A 20,368-nucleotide genomic window follows, 5' to 3' on the forward strand; every position below is an offset into this window, starting at 1 on the left:
TGAAACTGTGCCCCTTAGATCTAGATTCCCCCACAAGGGGAAACGTCCTCTCAGCATCTACCCTGTCAAACCTCCTCAGAATCTTAGAAGTTTCAATAACGTAATCTCTCATTCTTCTAAATTCCAATGAGTACAGACCCAACCTGCTCAACCTTTCCTCATTAGACAACATCTTCATCCCAGGAATCAACCTAGTGAGCCTCCTCTGAACTGCTTCCAATGCAAGTATATCCCTCCTTAAGTAAGGAGACCAAAACTATATGAAGTGCTCTAGGTGCAGTCTCATCAACACCCTGTACAGTTGTAGCAAGACTTCCCTACTTTTATACTCCATCCCCCTTACAATAAATGCCAGCACTGCATTTGTTTGTCTAATTATTTACTGTAACTGCATGCTAACTTTTTGTGATTCATGTACAAGGATACCCAGATCCCTTCGCACTGCTGCTTTCTGCAGTCTCTCTCCATTTAAATAATATTCTGCTTTTCTTTTCTTCCAACCGAAGTGGAGAACCTCACATTTTCCCACATTATGGGCTGGATTTTACAGCCCCCCCCCCCCCCCCCGATGTCGGGGGTCATGGAGGGGGCGCCCAGAAAATGCCTCTGGTAGAGGCCCGCCATGGGCCTCGACACCGGGAAGGTCTGGTCTCATATGGCTGGTAATGGTGAGGCCTCGTGGCTGACCCCCTGCTGTTCGGCGACGGGACCAACATTACTGTAGTCAAAAAAATGCTAATTAATTGATTAAATACTTACCCGCTCTCACTGTCCGTTCCAGTGCCATATTGGCTGCAGCAGCCGGTACTGCCATGCCTTTGGATCTTCGTACGGAGATCCGATGTGGGACACTGGTGGGGAGGGGGGGAAGCAGGTAAGTATTTCAGTGCAGGGTGGGGGAGCGGGGGGAAAACTATTCTGATTGGTGGAGTGGCTGGTGGGAAGCAGTTGAAGGTAAAAGTTAATGAACTCTGGGGGGGGCGGAGGTCAGGTACACAAGGTAAGTATTTTGGGGGGGGTGAGAGGGTAAGGAACAAATTAAATGGATATAGGGTGGTGGTGGGAGAGGGGATAGAAACATTTCTTTAATATTTTTAAATAAAGTGCATATTCCTTTAAAAAAATTAATTAAATTTAAGGGCTAGTCGCCCTTTAAAAATGGCGTCAGTGCCTGCGCAGTGGTGCTGGACACTGTTGCCGGGACGGACTGCCCGCCCCCTGCACGTCATTGGGGTGGGGAGGGGTGGAATGCGGTATGCCCCACCATGTAAATAAGCCTCTGCGCTTAATATTGCTGCGGCTCCGCAGAGTAAAGCCCACGCATACGGGCCACCATTTGTTACTGCGCAATGGCAACATAAAATGCAGCCCTATATCCCATCTGCCAAATTTTGCTCATTCACTTAACCTATCTCTATCCCTTTGCAAACTCTTTGTGTTCTCCTCACAACTTGCTTTCCTACCCATCTTTGTATCGTCTGCAAATTTAGCAACAATACACTCGGTCTCTTCATCCAAGTTATTAATATAGATTGGAAAAGATTCAGTGCCTTGCTGCAGCAGGTATCTAAGGTTGATCTGCTAAAATATTCTAAATATCCTCTGAGCAGCCTTAATCTGTGGTTTCCATTTCAATTCGCATTCATGTTATGTAACCATATCCACAATGAGGGATCCCCAATCACAACAGAGATAATCAACCTTCTCTCCTCCGATATCCTGAGGTTAAATTATAACTTCTGGGGAATGTGGAGGAGGGAAGGGTGGTCGAACTACTGCTTGACTTCAGGACACTAGTAAGATAAATGCCCTGTGAATGGAGCGATTGTCCATGTGCCTGTATTGCAGGATTAAATCACAGTAGCTCCTTGTTCTGTAGATGTTTGGTGGTGACATTCTAAAATCACAATAGTAGCATTCGGAGAACATGGATGAAACCCAAAGATTAGGCTTGAAACCACCACTCTTAGTTAAAGGGGCAGCACCAAAGATTTTGGATACACTCAGGAACCAAAAGGAGAGGCCTGGGATCCTGAGCTTTATTAACAGGGGCATAGAGTACAAGAGCAAGGAGATTATGTTGAACTTGTATAAGACACTAGTTTGGCCTCAGCTGGAGTATTGTGTCCAGTTCCGGATGCTACGCTTTAGGAAGGACATGAAGGCATTAGAGAGGGTGCAGAAAAGATTCACGAGAATGGTTCCAGGGATGAGGAACTTCAGTTATGAAGAGAGATTGGAGAAGTTGGGATTGTTTTCCTTGGAGAAGAGAAGACTGAGAGGAGATTTGATAGAGATATTCAAAATCATGATGAGTCTGGACAGAGTAGATAGAAACTGTTCCCACTGGTGAAAGGATCGAGAATGAGAGGGCACAGATTTAAAGTAATTGGTAAAAGAAGCAAAAGTGACATGAGGAAAACCTTCTTCACAGAGCGAGTGGTTAAGGTCTGGAATGCACTGCCTGAGAGTGTGATGGAGGCAAATTCAATTGAAGCATTCAGAACGGAATTAGACAGTTATATGAAAAGGAAGAATGTGCAGGGTTATGGGGAGAAGGCAGGGGAATGGAACTAACTGAAATGCCCATTAGGTGAGCCGGTGCAGACACAATGGGCTGAATGGCCTTCTTCTGCACTGTAACAATTCTGTGATTCTGCACGAGCGGAGCAGCAAAAAAGGAGATGCCCGGCAGAGGAACAACACAAAAGTGAGACTTTGGAACTCATTTCCTCAAAAGGCAGTGGAAGCAGAGTCTTTGAATATTTTTAAGGCAGAGATAGATAGGTTCTTGATAAGCAAGTGGTGAAAGGTTATCAGGAGTAGGTGGGAATGTGGAGTTGAGGTAACAATCAGATCAGCCATGATCTGAATGAATGGCGGAACAGGCTCGAGGGACCAAGTGGCCTACTCCTGCTCCTAATTCAAATGTAAAAGGAGAGGCCTGGGAGAGGAGCAGCACAAAATGAAAGGCCTGGGAGAGGAGCAGCACAAAAGGAGAGGCCTGGGAGAGGAGCAGCACAAAAGGAGAGGCCTGGGAGAGGAGCAGCACAAAAGGAAAGGCCTGGGAGAGGAGCAGCGCAAAAGGAAAGGCCTGGGAGAGGAGCAGCACAAAAGGAAAGGCCTGGGAGAGGAGCAGTACAAAAGGAAAGGCCTGGGAGAGGAGCAGCACAAAAGGAAAGGCCTGGGAGAGGAGTAGCGCAAAAGTAGTAGATTAAAATCTGAATATATTGATAATAAGAGTTAAGTAACACATATAAATTAACTCCCTATAAAATAAAGTGAAGTTAGCACACATGAAGCAGCTGATTGGTGAGTAGCTGATGAGTGCTTATTTATTTAAGTCTTAAGTTTATTTCTGTTAAGTCAGTTAATAGCCTAATATCGAGACATGGCACGGCATCACGGACTCGTACAGTGCACATCCTGTTCCATGTGGGAACTCCAAGATGTTTCTCATGTCCTGGACAAGTACCTGCTGCAGCAGCTCAAGATCCGGGTTTTGGATTTGAGCGGCAGCTAGGTCACTGTGGTGCATCCCCGAGGCTATGAGTTTTGTGGATAGCACGTTCCTGGAGGTGGTCACCCTGCAGCTTCAGGGTGTGCAGGCAGAGAGGGAATGGGTGACCACCAGACAGTCAAGAAGGACCAGGCAAGAAGTGCAGAAGTCCCCTGAGTGCATCTCGCTCTACAACCAGTATTCAGTACTGAATACTGGTGCTAGTGATGGTTGCTCTGGCGAGTACAGCCAGAGCCAAGTCTATAGCACCACAGCTGGCTCAGCTGTACAGGAGACCAGGAAGAAGAGTGGGAAAGCAATAGTGAAAGGGGATTCTATAGTTAAGGGAACAAACAGGCATTTTTGTAACCACAAACATGATTCCAGGATGCTGCGTTGCCTCCCTGGTGCCAGGGTCAGGGATGTCACTGAGTTGCTGCCAAGCTCTCTGAGGGGGGAAGGTGAATAGCCAGCAGTCGTGGTCCATATCGATACCAATGACATGGGTAGAAAAAAGGATGATGTCCTGCAGGCAGAGTTTAGGGAGCTAAGAAAGAAACTAGCAAGTAGGACCTCAAAGGGAGTAATCTCCGGATTACTCCCAGTGCCATGCGCTAGTGAATATAGAAATAGGAAGATAGAGCAGATGAATGTGTGACTGGAGAAATGGAGCAGGAGGGAGGCCTTTAGATTCCTGGGACATAGGGATCTGTTCTGGGGAGATTGTACCTGTACAGGCTGGATGGGTTGCAGCTGAACAGAGCTGGGACAAATGTGTGTTGCAGGGTGGTTTGCTAGTGCTTTGGGGAGGGTTTAAACAAACTTGCCAGGATGTAATATTAGAGAGGAAAACCAAGGTGCACAAAGAATTGGGAGAGCCAGCGAGTATTAAAGCAAAAGAAAGTAAGGGATCAGGTGAGGCCAGAGTGAGAGGAAGTGCAATAAGGGCTAAATTTAGTTTACTGTGCATGTATGTGAACATACTGAGTGTGGTAAATAAGGTTAGTGAGCTGCAGGCACAGGTAGCTGTGTGGGAATATGATGTTGTGGTGATAACAGAGACCTGGCTCAAAAAAAGGACACAAGTGGGTACTAAATATTCCTGGATACAAATATTCAGGAAAGATAGGGAAGGAAAGAAAGGAGGAGGGGTGGCAGTATTGATTAAGGATAATATTACAGGATATCCTACAGGGGTCAAAGACAGCATCTATTTAGTAAGAGCCAAGAAACATTAGAGGTAGCATTACACTACTGGATGTATTCTATAGGCCACCAAACAGTGGAAAAGATATAGAGGAACAAATTTGCAAGGAAATTACATAGAGGTGCAAAAACTATAGAGTAGTTATAATGGGAGACTTTAATTATCGTAATATTGACTGGGATGGCAATAGTGCAAAAGGCAGAGATGGGGAGGAGTTTCTGAAATGTATTCAGGAGAATTTTCTGGACCAGTATGCTTCTGGTCCAATGAGGAAGCTGACATTGCTGATCAGGTTCTGGGGAGTGAGGTGGATCAAGTATCAGTAGTGGAACATTTAGAGGACAGTGATCATAGTCATAAGGTTTAGATTAGCTATGAAAAGGACAAGGAGCAATCCAGAGTAAAAATAATTAATTTCAAATGGGATGAAAATGGATCTGGTCCAGGTAAATTGGAATCAAAGATTGGCAAAACTGTAATTGGACAACGGGCTGCTTTTAAAGAGGATATAGTTTGGGTGCAGTTGAGGTGGATTCCCACAAGGAGGAAAGGTGGGAAAACAAAGTGGGAACTCTCTGGATGATGAAAGAGATAGAGAGTAAAATGAAGTAGAAGAAGGGGGAGTATGACAGATGTCAGGTTGATAATACAAATAAGAACCAGACTAAATATAGCAAGTTGAGAGGGAAAATGAAAAAAGAAATAAGAGCAACAAAGAGAGAACATGAGAAGAGACTGGCAGCCAATATAAAAGGGAATCCAAAAGTCTTCTATAGGCATATAGAAATTATAAAGGTGGTAAAAGGAGAAGTAGGGCTGATTAGGACCATATGGGGGATTTACGCAAGGAGGCAAAGGGCATGGCTGAGGTACTAAATAAGTACTTTGCATCTGTCTTTACCAAGGAAGAAGATGGTGCCAAAGTCGTAGTGAAAAAGGAGGTAATTGAGATACTGGATGGGCTAAAAATTGAAAAAGGGGAGGTATTTGAAAGGATGGCTGTACTAAAAGTTAATAAGGCACCAGGACCAGGTCAGATGCATCCGAGGATACTGAGGAAATTGCGGAGGCATTGATCATAATCTTCCAATCCTCCTTAGATACAGCTGTGGTGCCAAAGGACTGGAGATTTGCAAATGTTACACCCTAGTTCCAAAAACTGTGTAAGCATAAGCCCAGCAACTACAGGCCAGTTAGTTTAAACCCCATGGTGGTAAAGCTTTTAAAAACAATAATCCAGGACAAAATTAACAGTCAGTTGGACAAATGTGGATTAATTAAGGAAAGTCAGCAAAGTTAAAGGCAAATTGTGTTTAGCTAATCTGACTGAGTTTTTTGATGAGGTAACAAAGGGTTGATGAGGGTAATGCGATTGATGTGATGTGCATGGGCTTCCAAAAGGCGTTTGCTAAAGTGCCACATAACAGACTTGTCAGCAAAGTTGAAGCCTAAGTAATAAAAGGGACTGTGGCAGCATGGATACGAAGTTGGTTGAGTGACAGAAAACAGAGAGTAGGAGTGTACAGTTGTTTTACAGATTGGAGGACAGTATATAGTGGTGTTCCCCAGGGGTTGGTATTAGGACTACTGCATATCTAGATCTACATTAATGACCTAGACTCGGGTGTACAGGGCATAATTTTAAGATTTGCTGATGACACAAAACTTGGAAGTATTGTGAACTGTGAGGAGGATAGTGATAAACTTCAAGAGGACATGGATAGGTTGGTGGAATGGGCAGACAAGTGGCAGATGAAATTTAAAACAGAGAAGTGATGCATTTTTGTAGGAAGAATGAAGAAAAGCAATATAAAATAAAGGATAAAATTTGAAAGGGGTGCAGGAGCAGAGTAACCTGGGTGTATAAGTGCACAAATCATTGAAGGTGGCAGGGCAGGTTGCGAAAACGGCTAATAAGGCAAACAGGATCCTGGGCTTTATAAACCGAGGCATATAGTACAAAAGTAAGGAAGTTATGGTGAACCTATATAAAACACTGGTTTAACCTCAAGTGGAATAGTGTATCCAATTCAAGGATGTGAAGGCATTTTGGGAGGGGCGGGGTGCAGAAAAGATTTACAAGAATGGCTCCAGGGATGTGGCTAGATTGGCAAAGCTGGGGCTGTTCTCCTTAGAGAAGAGAAGGTTGAGAGGAGATTTGACAGACATGTTCAAAATCATAAGGGTCTGGACAGAATATATAGGGAGAAACTGTTCCCATTGGTCGAAGGGTTGAAAACCAAAGGACACTGATTTAAAGTGACTAGCAAAAGAACCAGAGGTGACATGAGAAATTTTTTTTTTTTACACAGCGAGTGATCAGGATCTGGAATGCACTGCCTGAGCTGTGGTGGAGGCAGATTCAATCGTGGCTTTCAAAAGGGAATTGGATAATTATCCGAAGAGAAAGGATTTGCGGGCTACAGGGAAAAGGCAGGGAAGTGGGACTAGCTGAGTTGCTGTCACAGAGAGCTGGTACAGTTATGCTGGGCTGAATAGCCTCCTTTTGTGTTGTACCCATTCTCTGGGCTGAATTTTATTAGCACGCCACACATCGCCGCTACTGGTTAAATTCGGCGGGGCCTCCTCAGCATCGTGGGTCATGGCGGGCCTCTCCAGCAAGTATTTTATGGGCCCCTCCTGCCCCGCCATGACCCCTGACATCGAGAGGCTAGTACAATTCAGCCCTATGATTCTAAATTGTATTACAATAACATTTCAAAATTGAATAGGGGCATGTTGAAAATTCTCTCAGATGAGCTATTAAACCGAGGTCATGTCTGCCCTCTCAGGTGGATGCCAAAGATTTCATAGCTATATTTTGAAGAAGAGCAGGGGCATTCTTCCTTGGGTCCTGGCCTATATGTATCCGTCAAACAATATGACTAAAAAAGATTATCTGGTCATTATCACATTTCTATTTGTGGGACCTTGCTGCGCACAAATTCGCTACTGTGTTTCCTACATTGCAACAGTGGCTTCACTTCAAAACTTCAAAAGGCCTTTGTTTACCGTAAATGCTTTGGGAAATCCCAAGGTCATTAGAACACTATATAATTGCAAGTTTATTCTTTTTCTTTTGTTCTTTTTATTAGGACTTGATTGAAAGAAAATTATCTGCAACAGGTAAGAAAGAATAAAAGCAGTAAGGGTTCCAGCTGGTAGTCTCTACTGGGAAGTGTGTGAATTGGGTGAGGACACATTTAGAAGTGCCTGTGATGACACTTATTGTCAACAATTACACCTAAACTTCAACAGTGGTTGATTTTGCCATTAAAATAAAGCTGATCTGAAAATCTGGCTTTCAATAATTAGTCAGATGTTCAATAACAAATGGATAAGGGCAACACTGCAAGGCATTAACACAAAAGAGACTTTATTATATAGCAGCCAGCTTAAATTAGCAATGATTTTAGAAAGCTGTTATCAGTCACACCATTCCTATCATACAGTTATCCTATTGTGCCCCAATTGGCCGCAGCCCACTACCAGCAGCCTAGAAGATCAGTTATCTGATGGTTCACATTATTGCTGAGAAAACACATTCAAAAATCAAACAGTGCACTTTCACCCAAGAAAAACATGGCAAAAGACTAAATAAACTGGATCTGTGCATGAATATAAAGCTGCCGTGTGTACTGGGAAAGTGCCCTATGCTACATAAAGTCCAGAGTGATCAGCCTGTGAGGCAGAGGGAGGAAAGAAAAGATAAACTTGTATTTATAGAGCACCTGTCAGAATCTCAGGACACCCCCGAGTGCTGTGCAGCCAATGAAGTACTCTTGAAGTGTAGCCAGTGTCACAAAGGCAGATCATTTGCGCACAGCAATGTTCTCAGGAACATAAATCAGACAACCTGTTTTTAGTAAGGTTCGCTGAGGGGCAAATATTCTCCATGACACTGGGGAGAATTATCCTGCTCTTCTTTTGTTAATTTAATTTCTCAGCTGAAAGACAGAACCTCCAACAGTGTAGCACTCCCTCAATACTGCACTGAAGCGTTAGCCTAGATTTCAGACTGAAGTCTCTGGAGTACGATTTAAACCCACAATCTTCTGACTCAGAGACAATAGCACTACCCATTAGGACATGGCTAACTCACTTCATAACAATGCTCATCTCTGGCTCCAAACCACCAATTATATAATAAAACCAAGTTGTTTTTCTTTTATTTTCTAGTTCTGAAGTGCAGACCTGTTTCGTCGTTTGTCAGCTTCTGGAGAGATACTATTATTCATTTAGATAAGATTATAATTTACCCAAGAATGATTGTATCTACAGGATTCAGAAGGCAAAAAGGTGTGCTCTGGAGCTTTATCGTTTAAAGCACCTAGCTGATTATTTATTTATTTTACTTAGAACATACAGCACTGAAACAGGCCCTTCGGCCCACCGAGTCTGTGCCGACCATCAACCACCCATTTATACTAATCCTACATTAATCCCATTACCCTCTCACATCCCCACCACCACCTACCTATACTCGGGGCAATTTATAACGGCCAATTTACTTATCAACCTGCAAGTCTTTGGCTGTGGGAGGAAACCAGAGCACCCGGTGAAAACCCACGCGGTCACAGGGAGAACTTGCAAACTCCGCACAGGCAGTATCCAGAATTGAACCCAGGTCGCTGGAGCTGTGAGGCTGCGGTGCTAACCACTGCGCCGCTGTGCCGCCCATGATACTTCATGTGATAGGGCGGCATGGCGGCAGTTTGAATAGTCATCGAGCCATTTAAAGCACAGAAGGAGGCCATTAGGCCCATGGAGGCCATTAGGCCCATCGAGTCCATTCTGGCTCTCTACAGAGAAATCCAGCTAGTCCCACTCCCCCACTCGATCACTGGAGCCCAGCAAGTTTATTTCCTCAAGTTCCCAACAAATTTGCTTTTGAAATTATTGATTGTCTCCGCTTCCATCCCCCTCATGGGCAGCGAGTTCCAGGTCACTGCCACTCGCTGTGTAAAAAAGTTCTTCCTCACATTCCCCCGCATCTCTTGCACAAAAGCTTCAATCTGTGTCCCCTAGTCCTTGTGCCATCTGTTAATGAAAACAGTTTTTCCTTGACTACCTTAAATAAGCCTGTCATAATCTTCTACACCTCTATCAAACTTCCCCTCAATCTCCTTTGCTCCAGGGAGAACAACTCCAGCTTTTCCAACCTAACCTTGTAACTAAAATCCCTCATCCCTGGAACCAATCTGGTACATCTCCTCTGCATCCTCTCAAGGGCCCTCACATTCTTCCTGAAGTGTGGTGACCAGAACTGGACACAATACTTGGGGCTTAACCAGAGTTTTATAAAGGTTCAGCATAACCTCCCTGCATTTGTACTCAATGAGCTGAATGTTATGATTTGAACGCCAGTCCTGTCATCAGGTGCAGAGTCGGACACAATGCATGTCAGGGTACGGAGCGGCAGGCCGGACACAATTCAGTGGCGGCTGGCCAATTAAGACTAATGAGCCATGACCTCCAACAAATTGCGTGATCAGAGTCGGGCCTGGAGGCAGGGAGCAGGCCATCAGGTGACACCTCAGCAGAGTCTGACGCCATTTTTAAAGGGCTGCCAACCCTGCATTGAACTCTGCATTGGGAAGGCCTAGAAGAGGAGAAGGTGACATCGGATGATTGGAGATGACTGACTGGAGACTCCGTATGGCCCTACGCAAGGGACAGGAGGAGGAGACCAGCGAGCCAAACCGCGCAGGCCTGGCTCCAATCACTGAGAAAGTCATCAGCCATGGGATAACCCCACACGCACGTATACAGTGCCACAAGGAGCTCAATTACCTCATCCAGGCTGCGAAAGTGAGTATCCTAAAGTCCCTTCATCCTCTTATATCTGTCGAAGTAGGACATTGTGCTGGGATGAGAGCAATCTATTCCCCAGACATGGGCAAAGGGATAGGGGATGCAACATGTCTGTCAGTAGCCTGTCTCGTTGGCCCTGAAAACAGGCCCCCTGTCATATTTGAATCTCATGAGATCCCTGGGAAGGGAACACATGCAGGAGGCGACTCTGTGCCCCCATCAGTGGCAATTGGACTGCCATCAGCCAGTGTGTTGGGATTGATGTCGCTGGGGGTCCAACATCTCCCTTCCCGCTGTCTGCAGGAGAAGCTAGCACATAAGCGTAGAGAGCGGGTGAAGACCGGAGGTGGGCTGCCATTGCTGCATGTCCTAACGCCAATAGAGGAGGAGGCCATGGAGCTGGTCAGACCACAGGATGGAAAGCAGCATTGCAGACGGAGAGACAGGGGCACACTCCCAAAATAGTAAGTAGGGTATACATGGGGAACAATGCTGTATCTGCAATAATGGAGCCATGCTGCTCATCAGACATCCAGTGCACACAGGGTCTGCATTGTAGGGGTGTCTGCAATGGATGGATGTCAGGCCCTGACCCTTATATGTCTTTATTCTGTCATGCAGGTCAAGCTGTGCCAAATTGGACACCAGTGGAAAATGCCGTGGTTCCTGCCACCTCTGAGGGGAGGATAGAGCCTCAGAGTGTCCATCAGCATCTCATACTCCTCCACCCTGCACCAGCACAGATACATGCTCCTCAGTGGGTTTGTGCACAAGTTTAGATCTGGGCGCAGAATCTGGTGAGCACAGCACACGCGCACCCGAGCAGACAACAGAGGCAGTGACAACCCAAGCCTCTGACAATCGGAGGATTGTTGGAGGTCCCAAGTAAAGGCCTCCGACCTGACCCGAACCCGATGGGACCCGACGATGTGTCGGGTTCGGGTCGTGTAGTAGGTCTGCAATGCTCCTTTCTATCCTGTGGTCTGACCAGCTCCATGGCCTCCTCCTCTATCGGCGTTGCACTTCTGGATCCAGCATTTGGGCTCGGGTTGAGTCGGGCCGGATCGGACACGGTCTATCATCACCTCAGGTAAGTGACTTTAATGTTAATTTACTTTTTGGACTTTAAAGGTGGTTTTGTTACAGTTATTTTAAGCAGTGCAGATCAGCAACAAAGTGAAAAACGGAAGGTAAGTTAACTGATGGTGGGGTTGGGTCGAGCGCGAGAAAAAGTCGAAGGACTCGGGCCGGGTCAGGCTCGGAGTCGGATGGGAGTTCTGTCAGGCTCAGGTCAGGTCTCATTTGCAGACCCGAGGAGGCCTTTAGTCCCAAGCTCATGACGTGTCTCTGGTTTTGGCAGCAACAAGGGAAATACTGGAGTTGCAGTGAGAGGTGCAGCAACATCTGGAAGAGATGCCAAAGGCTATGTGTGCCAAAGGATGGTCGATGGAGAGTCCAGTCAAGCCTTGACCTCGACATGATGGGCCCAGACCGATATTGCTGGCGGCGACGAGGCCTCATGGCGACCTCCCTGCCGCTCGGTGGCGGGTGCCCATAAACATATTTAAATAAATTAAAATTGATCAATTAATGATACTTACGCTGCCGCCTTCCGTCCTACTGCGATCTTCCTGCCGCTGTCCGGCACTCACGTGCCTTTGGATCCCCGTCCAGGGAAATGAGGCAGAACACTTGTGGGAAGGGGAGAGGTAAGTTTCTCAGTGTGGCGGGGGGAGGGGGGTGGGTGGCGGAACGGGTTTGAGGTGAAAGTTTATGCAGTTTGTGGGGTGGGAGGTCAGGTGGACAAGGTAAGTGTTTGGTTCGGGAGAGGACAAGTAATTAATTTTATGGTTTTTGTGGGGGTGGGAGAGGAGCAAAATGAATAGATTTTTTTTAACTGCATCTTTAAATATTTAAATTTAATGGTAAGGCTTTAATCAGTAGACATGTCACATTTTTTAGGGAAACTTTAAGGACATCCTTGTAACATTTCCTCTGCCCTCCTGGTAGCCTCTTGCCGTGACGGAGCTCAGAGTAGAAAGCTTGTCTTGGGAGTCTTGTGTCGGGCATGCGAATGATGTGGCCCACCCAACGTAAATGACTAACCATGATAAGTGTCTCGATACTGGGGATATTGGCCTGAGAGAGGACACTGATATTGGAGTGCCTGTCTTGCCACTGAATTTGCAGGATCTTGCGGAGGCACCGCTGGTGATATCTCTCCAGGGCTTTGAGATGTCTGCTGTACAGTTGCTGTCCATGTTTCCGACGCGTACAAGAGGGTAAGTAACACTGCGGCCCTGTAGACCATGAGCTTGGTGCCAGGTTTGAGGTCTTTGTCGTCAAACACTCTTTTCCTCAGAGGACCGAAGGCTGTGCTGGCACACTGGAGGCGATGCTGAGTTTCATCGTCAATGTCTGCCCTTGCTGAGAGGAGGCTTCCAAGGTATGGGAAGTGATCCACATTGTCCAGTGGTTCGCCGTGGATTTTGATAGTCGGGGGCAGTGTTGCGCTGTGGGAGCAGACTGGTAAAGGACCTTTGTCTTCCGGATGTTTAGCTTAAGGCCCATTCTTTATATACCTCCATGAATGCATCGACGGGGGTTTGAAGCTCGACCTCCGAGTATGTGCATACGCAAGCATTGTCAACATACTACAGCTCGATGACAGAGGACATAGGACCGCGGCGGCTCCACGACCTGTGGCCCATATGGGCAGGTCGCCATTGTTTTCACCTGCCGCCATTTTGAGCGGTGGGAGTATAAATGTCAGCCCGATGTTTCTGACTGGTGCAGGAGTGGCCTCCTCCATTGAGAGGTTGGTGGATTTGTTGGAGAGCCACATCCAGCAGAGTGCTCAGTGTTTGCTGGATATTTGTGCAGACCTCCATACCTTTGTTCTGACCATGGGTGCAAGGCAGCAGTGGCAAGGCAAGAAGGGAACAAGGAACCTCGAGTCACCACCAGGTCCTCTGTTCTCTCAGGTCAGCAGGGAGGCAGAAGTCTGCCTTGATAGGACAGAGGAATGTTTGCCTCCCACAGCTAGGGGCTCCTCTCTGGGTGATTTTGGTGCAAGCAGAACCTCCTCTACCCCTCTGCCAGAGTGGCCGGTTCATCCAACATCCCAGCTGAAAGCGGGCAGTACTGCTTCTTTCAGAAGGCCCACAGCATGCTGGGGCTCTCCAGACCCAAGGCATCCCGAGGGCGGCCACCAAGGTCATCCATAGCCATGGGGCACCAAGGTCAACAGGCAGCCTCCACCTCAGCTGACAACAAAGGGAAAGCACCGCGTAGGAGTTCACCTAAGCTCATTAAAAAGTACACTTAGGATCACTGGCTTTTCATGGGTGAGCATTTGTTTATCATGGGGCGGTCCAGCCTTTTCGCGTGGGGGGGCCACATTACAAATTTTGTCCTACATAGCGGGCCAGTGAGAAAATTTCATTCAAAAATGATCTTACTATCAATCAAAGCAACAAATGTGCATTCTTATGAGGAAGCTTTAAATGAGAAGACTAATTTATTGACTTACTTTCTCGTCTCTATGTTGAATACTGATTTAGTGACATACCTGGCATTGTTTTTGCTTGCATAAGTACTCAATCTCTGCCCACATATTTTATGTAGCAATGTGGAGTATTCCATCTGTCTATCTGTCAGGAGTGACCTTGATCTCTTTCTCTCCCCCCGTCTGTCTCTTTCTTTCTCTCTCTCCCCCCTCTCTCTGTCTGTCTCTCTGTCCCCCCTCTCTCTGTCTGTAAATCTGTCTCTCTCTCTCTTTCTCTCTCTCCTCTCTCTATCTGTCTGTCTCCTCCCCACTGTCTGTCTTTCTCTTCCCCATGTCTCTCTCTCTCTCTCCCCCCTCTCTCTGTCTGTCTTTCTATCATCCCCATTCCCTCCACTCCCACTCCCCACTCTCCTGTCCCTCCACTCCCTGCTCCCTCCATTCCCTGCTCTCCACTTTCATCGCTCCCTACTCCCCTATGTATAATAGAGGCAGGCTGTGAATGCCACCTCTTCGCTGGGTGCAGCCATGTTGTGTGGGAGCGGGGTCCTAACATTGCTGTCCGCTGAGATGCCTGACATTTCAGCAGTTTACATCCACGGGCTGGATGGAAACGTTTGGAGGGCTGGAGTCTGGCCCATGGGGTGTATGTTGGACAACGATGGTCTATCATTCCATTGTCTGCCTCCATTATGACTGTAAATAAATCTTTACTGCTAGGCATGGTCTCCCTCCCTTTATCCTTCATTAAGGGCTTGACCCTTCACTGCATCCCAGCCTCTAGTAAGAAGCTGGGCGATCACTGTTGCTTTGAGGGCTCCACTCTAGAGCCTCACCAGATCAGCTATTGTGAATGTTCAATAAGACAATGCATCGTTAAGGAAGGACTGATGCAAGGTGGCTGCATAAAGGAAGTCTTTATTGGATAAAGTACAAGGGCCATAAAGGATCAAATGAAATGTAAATGTATAAGGACATTGCGAGCCTCCCTTGTGTGTCTCTCATGTCCAATGTCATGTTGCCCCTAGGGTTCTTCATCTGGCCTAGCTTGATTGTCTTCCTGCTCCACACCCTCATCATTTCAGGAGACAGTCCGCTCCTCACTTTCCTCATTGATCATTGGCTCCTTCCTCTGCAGAGCAAGGTTGTGCAGTGCAGAGCAAACCATGATGATACATACGGGAGATCCTCGTTGGGGCATACTGAAGGGCTCCCCCAGACCGATCTAGGCACCTGAATCTCATTTCAGCAGACCAATGGCCTGCTCAATGGTAGCTCACACTGTTCAATGGCAGGCACTGTACCTCTCCTCTGCATCCATGCGTGGGTTCCTCACAGGGCATCAGCAGCCCTGTCCTCAGCGGGTAGCCCTTGTCTCCAACGATCCCTGAAGGCTGGAAGGAGGGCAGAAAAGTTCAGGAACCTGAAACTGCCTCAAAATGGAGGCATTATGGCAACTTCCGGGGATGCGTGTGCAGACCTGCGGGATTCGTTTACTGTGGTTTAACACCAGTTGTAAATTGAGGGAATGGAAGCCCTTCCCGGTGATGAAGGCCATTGACTGGTGTTCTGGAGCCTTGGTGGTTACATGCGTGCAGTCATTGACCCTCTGCACCTGGGCGAATCCAACTATGGCCCCGAAAACAATGGGCCTCTCTGCTTGTGGCTTCAGATCAGTGCGGAAGTGCACATAATCTCCGGCCCTCCTGAACAGGGCATTGGTGATCTCTTTGATGCACTGATGTGCACAGACTGCGAGATTCCACAAATGATGCCTGTGGATCCCTGGAATGATCCAGTGGCATAAGAAATAGGAGCAGGAGTAGGCCATTTGCCTCCTCAAGCCTGCCCCTCCATTCAATAAGATCATGGCTGATCTGCCCCAGACCTCAACTCTTTCGTGCCAGCTCCTCATAGCCCTCAACTCCCTGAAATTTCAAAAATCTATCTACCTCCACTTTAAATACTTTCAGTGATCTAGTCTCTACAGCTCTCTGGGGTAGAGAATTCCACACATTCACCACCCTCTGAGAGAAGAAATTCCTTCGCATCTCAGTTTTAAATGAGTGTCCCCTTATTCTGTAACTATGTCCACTAATTCGAGATTCCTCCATTAGTGGAAACATCTTCTCAACATCTACCCCGTCAAGCCCCCTCAGAATCTTGTACGTTTCAATAAGATCACCCCTCATTCTTCTAAACTCTAATGAATAAAGGCCTAACCTGTTTAGCCGTTCTTGATAAGTCAACCCCTTCATCCCAGGAATCAGTCTAGTGAATCTCTTTTGAACTGCCTCCAATGCCAGAATATCCTTTCTCAAATACAGGAACCAAAACTGTCCACAGTACTCCAGGTGCGGCCTCACCAACACCCTGTACAGTTGTAACAAGACTTCCCTATTTTTAAACTCCAACCCCCTAGCAATAAAGGCCAAAATTCTATTTGCCTTCTGAATTACTTGCTGCAACTGCATGTTAACGTTTTGTGTTTCATGCACAAGAACACCCAGGTCCCTCTGTGCTGCACTTTTTTGGAGTCTCTCTCCATTTAAATAATAGTCTGCCTTTTGATTCTTCCTACCAAAGTGCATGACCTCACACTTTCCTACATTAGCTCCATCTGCCAAGTTTTTGCCCACTCACTCAATCTATCTATATCCCCATGCAGATTCCTTATGTCCTCATCACAACATGCCCTCCCACCTATTTTTGTATCATCAGTAAATTTGGATATATTACACTCTGCCTCCTCCTCCAAGTCATTAATATAGATAGTAAATAATTGAGGCCCTCGGACTGATCCTTGTGGCACTCCACTCGTTACGTCTTTCCAAACTCAAAAAGACCCATTAATCCCGACTATCTGTCTTCTGTGAGTTAACCAATCCCCAATCCATGCTAATACATTACCCCCAATACCATGAGCTCCTATCTTGTGCAATAATCTTTTATGTGGCACCTTATCGAATGCCATAGAAGTTCAGCGCTACAGTGACCTTCAGGGCCACTGGCATTAAATTGCCACTGAGTCCCCTGAGGCACAGCTCATTGTGCATCATTGCACACAGGTCAGTGACGGCCTCCCTGGAGAGCCATAGTCTTCGTTGGCACTGCCTCTCGGACATCTGCAGGTAGTTGAGCATCAGCCAGTCTGCTCTTTCTGGACAGGACCTCCTTCTGCACCAGTCGCCTCCCTCGCTCGCTTCTCGTAACCTTTCTTCCATGTCCGGTGGCCACTGAGTTCCCTCCTGTGGGCTCATAGTCCATTGTGGTGCCGCTGAAGGTGCCTGTCCCTCCCTCCCGCTCAGGTGCATTATGTCTTCAACGGGATCTCCGAAGCCTGGGTGAATGATGCTCATGATAAATAGCCTCTCCCTTAAAGGCAGTCTTCTCCTGTCAGTGTCCCCCTCTTGACGCCCACACTTGTGGCCCTTGCCCAGATGTCACTTGCTCATTGCCCTCTTGAATTGGCCCCCTGTTGCTGAGCCAACCTTCCCCTCACTCCTGACATGCTAAGCTCAGCACTTCCTTCATGGCACTTCCAGGCCCTTGATGTTTGGCCTTCTGATAGCCTCCCCTTCCAGGCAGGCATGATCTGCCGCCTCAATGTCGCCTCCCTTAAGGAGACGAGACTCTGAAACCCCATGAGACCTGTGCACCATTTATAAAATTACATCCAGAACATGAAATAGCTTTCAATTGGACATTTAACTAGCTTAATTACCTGCCTGCTGTGTCATCGTTGGACCTCCGTCCTCCATATCTGCCGACATGTACAAAATCAGGAATGGACGTCATGACGACGGACTTCCTGTCCGATGTGTCCCATCCTAATTTTATGTCCCCCATGCCACCATACCCATCCGCATTGTTCCCTTAAAATTCAGCCCAATGCCTCTACTTACAAAGTCCAAGATCCCAAATGCTTTAATAACCACTCTTTCAATATGTCTTACCACCTTCAAAGATCCATGCACATGCACCCTCTGTTCCTGCACACTCTTTAGAACTGTGCCTCACCCTATCCCTTCTGCCAAAATGCATAATCTCACACTTCACTGTATTAAATTCCACCTGCCATTTGCCTGCCCATTCTGCTAGTCTATCTATGTCAGAATACGGAGGAAAGTGAGCCCAACTTGCAGCCCACAGAGTGTTCCATTCATTCGTATTAGTATTAAAATTCTGATGTCCTTATGTCTGCAAGAGTTTGCACTGATGAATAGGCCAAACATTGTGCAGCTTAGGAGTCAGTTGCTTTGGATTCTTGATGTGCTTTGCTGAAGCTATCAGTGTAAATCTGCAATTTAAAATGTAGATTATTAGCACATAATCTAGGCTGAATGCAGTGCAGTACGGAGGGAGTGCTACACTGTGAGAGGTGTTGTCTTTCAGGTGTGCCACTAAACCAAGGCTTCGTCTGTCCTCTGAGTGGATGTAAAAGATCCCACGGCACTATTCCTAAGCAAGTTCTCCCTGGAGTCCTTACCGAATATTTATTTCCAGTGTCTCTTCTGAGTGCCACCTCAGACATATAGCATTCTCTCAGTAGTGCACTAGAATGTCAGCCTAGATTATGTGCTCAGTTCTCTGTAGTAGGACTGGAACCCATAAACTTCCACCTTAGACACTAGAGTGCTACCAACTGTGCCATGGCTGGCAGCAATACAATAGTTTATATCTATAGAAATCCGCTTAGCATACAGAGGAAATCACCCTCAGATCAATGGCATTTTGTTTTCACCAATCATACCCAATCATAAGAATGGAAAATAATTACTAATAATATATTTTAAAAGAAATTCTCATTGAAAATTCCCTTGAAATCATTTGCAATTCAACATCACAACTAGCAAGCATCAAAACCCAGAATGTGTAAGCCAAGTTCTTGGAGCAGGCTGATCCTGCCTACTTATGCAGCTGCGGCTACCTGAAAATTCCCCAACAGGCTGAAGAAGTCCCCTTCAAAATTGGAGTGCATATACAGTGTCCACAAGCACAGGCTGCTTCAGCTATTGTCACAGCATTAAGAACAAGGGCATATGATCATATGATCGTAAAATTAGAGCTAAGCCATTTGAGAGCGAAATAAGGAAGCACTTCTTCACAAAATGATCGTGGAAATCTGGAACGCTTTCCCCTCCCCCCCCCCCCCCCCCCCTTCCCAAAAGGCTGTGGATGCTGGAACAACTGAAGCTTTCAAAACTGAGACGGATAAGTTTTTGTTAGGTGAGATTATCAAGCGATATGATGCAAAGGCAGGTAAATGGAGCTGAACTGCAATTCATTCATTATCTAATTAAATAGCAGAGCAAGCCCAAGGCGCTAAACGGCCTTCTCCTGCTCCTAATGTTCCTATAATGTCTAATGACCTTAAGCTTCCCAATGGAGGGTTCAGGCTATACTTTATACTGAGGTAATGTGTGTTTCCTATACAGATGAGATAAATTTATCCGCCTGCTTTTCTGGTTGTGTGGTGTTCTGTTGAACATGTGTGTTAGCCCTTAACCCTATTACATTCTACCTTTCCGCTGTGCTAATAAAAATTAATGGGAGATCTAACTGGCTTTGACCGGAATGGAAGGAATTAATTTCTCTCCCACATGTAACACGTCTGCTAATCAGTATATAGGCGTTAAAGGAGCAGTACATCATACATGAGATAGAGCTCTCACACAATTCTACCACAGAATCTTTCATCTGCAGGATGCCATTTGGCCCATTGTGACTATACTGGCTCTTTCAAAGAGCTGTCAAATTCCTCATACTCCACTGCTCTTTCCCCATAGCCTTGCAAATTTTTCCTTTTCAAGTTTGTATCCAATTTCCTTTTGATAATTATGATTGAATCTGCTTCCACCATCCTTTCAGACAGAGCATTCCCAATCATAAGAACTCGCTGTCTTAAAAAAAATTCTCCTCATCTCCCCTTTCGTTCTTTTGCCAATTATCTTGCACCTGTGATGTCTGCTAACTAGCCCTCCTGTCAGTGGAAACCATTTCTTGTTATTTATTCTATTAAAACCCTTCAAAATTCTGAACACCTCTATTAAATCTCCCTTTCATCTACTCTGTTCTAAGGAGAAAAGTCCCCGTGGCAGCAAGTCCACAGAAAGTCTTCCTTTCTTTATAAAAGTCAGCTTCTGGTGGAGCAGAGCTTCTACCATCCTGGCAGGGTTGTCATTTTAAGTGTGGGCACTTAAACAGACAAACTGGCACCATGGCAGATGCACAAACTTGCCGTCACAATCCAGCTGGCGAAGGGACACAATGGATTCGTAATTCAGTATTAGCTATTGAAAAAAATCATTGTTACAAAACGTGAAGCCATTTTATAGAATGA

This window comes from Heterodontus francisci, chromosome 2 (assembly GCF_036365525.1).
Source record: "Heterodontus francisci isolate sHetFra1 chromosome 2, sHetFra1.hap1, whole genome shotgun sequence".
NCBI classification, from domain to species: domain Eukaryota; kingdom Metazoa; phylum Chordata; class Chondrichthyes; order Heterodontiformes; family Heterodontidae; genus Heterodontus; species Heterodontus francisci.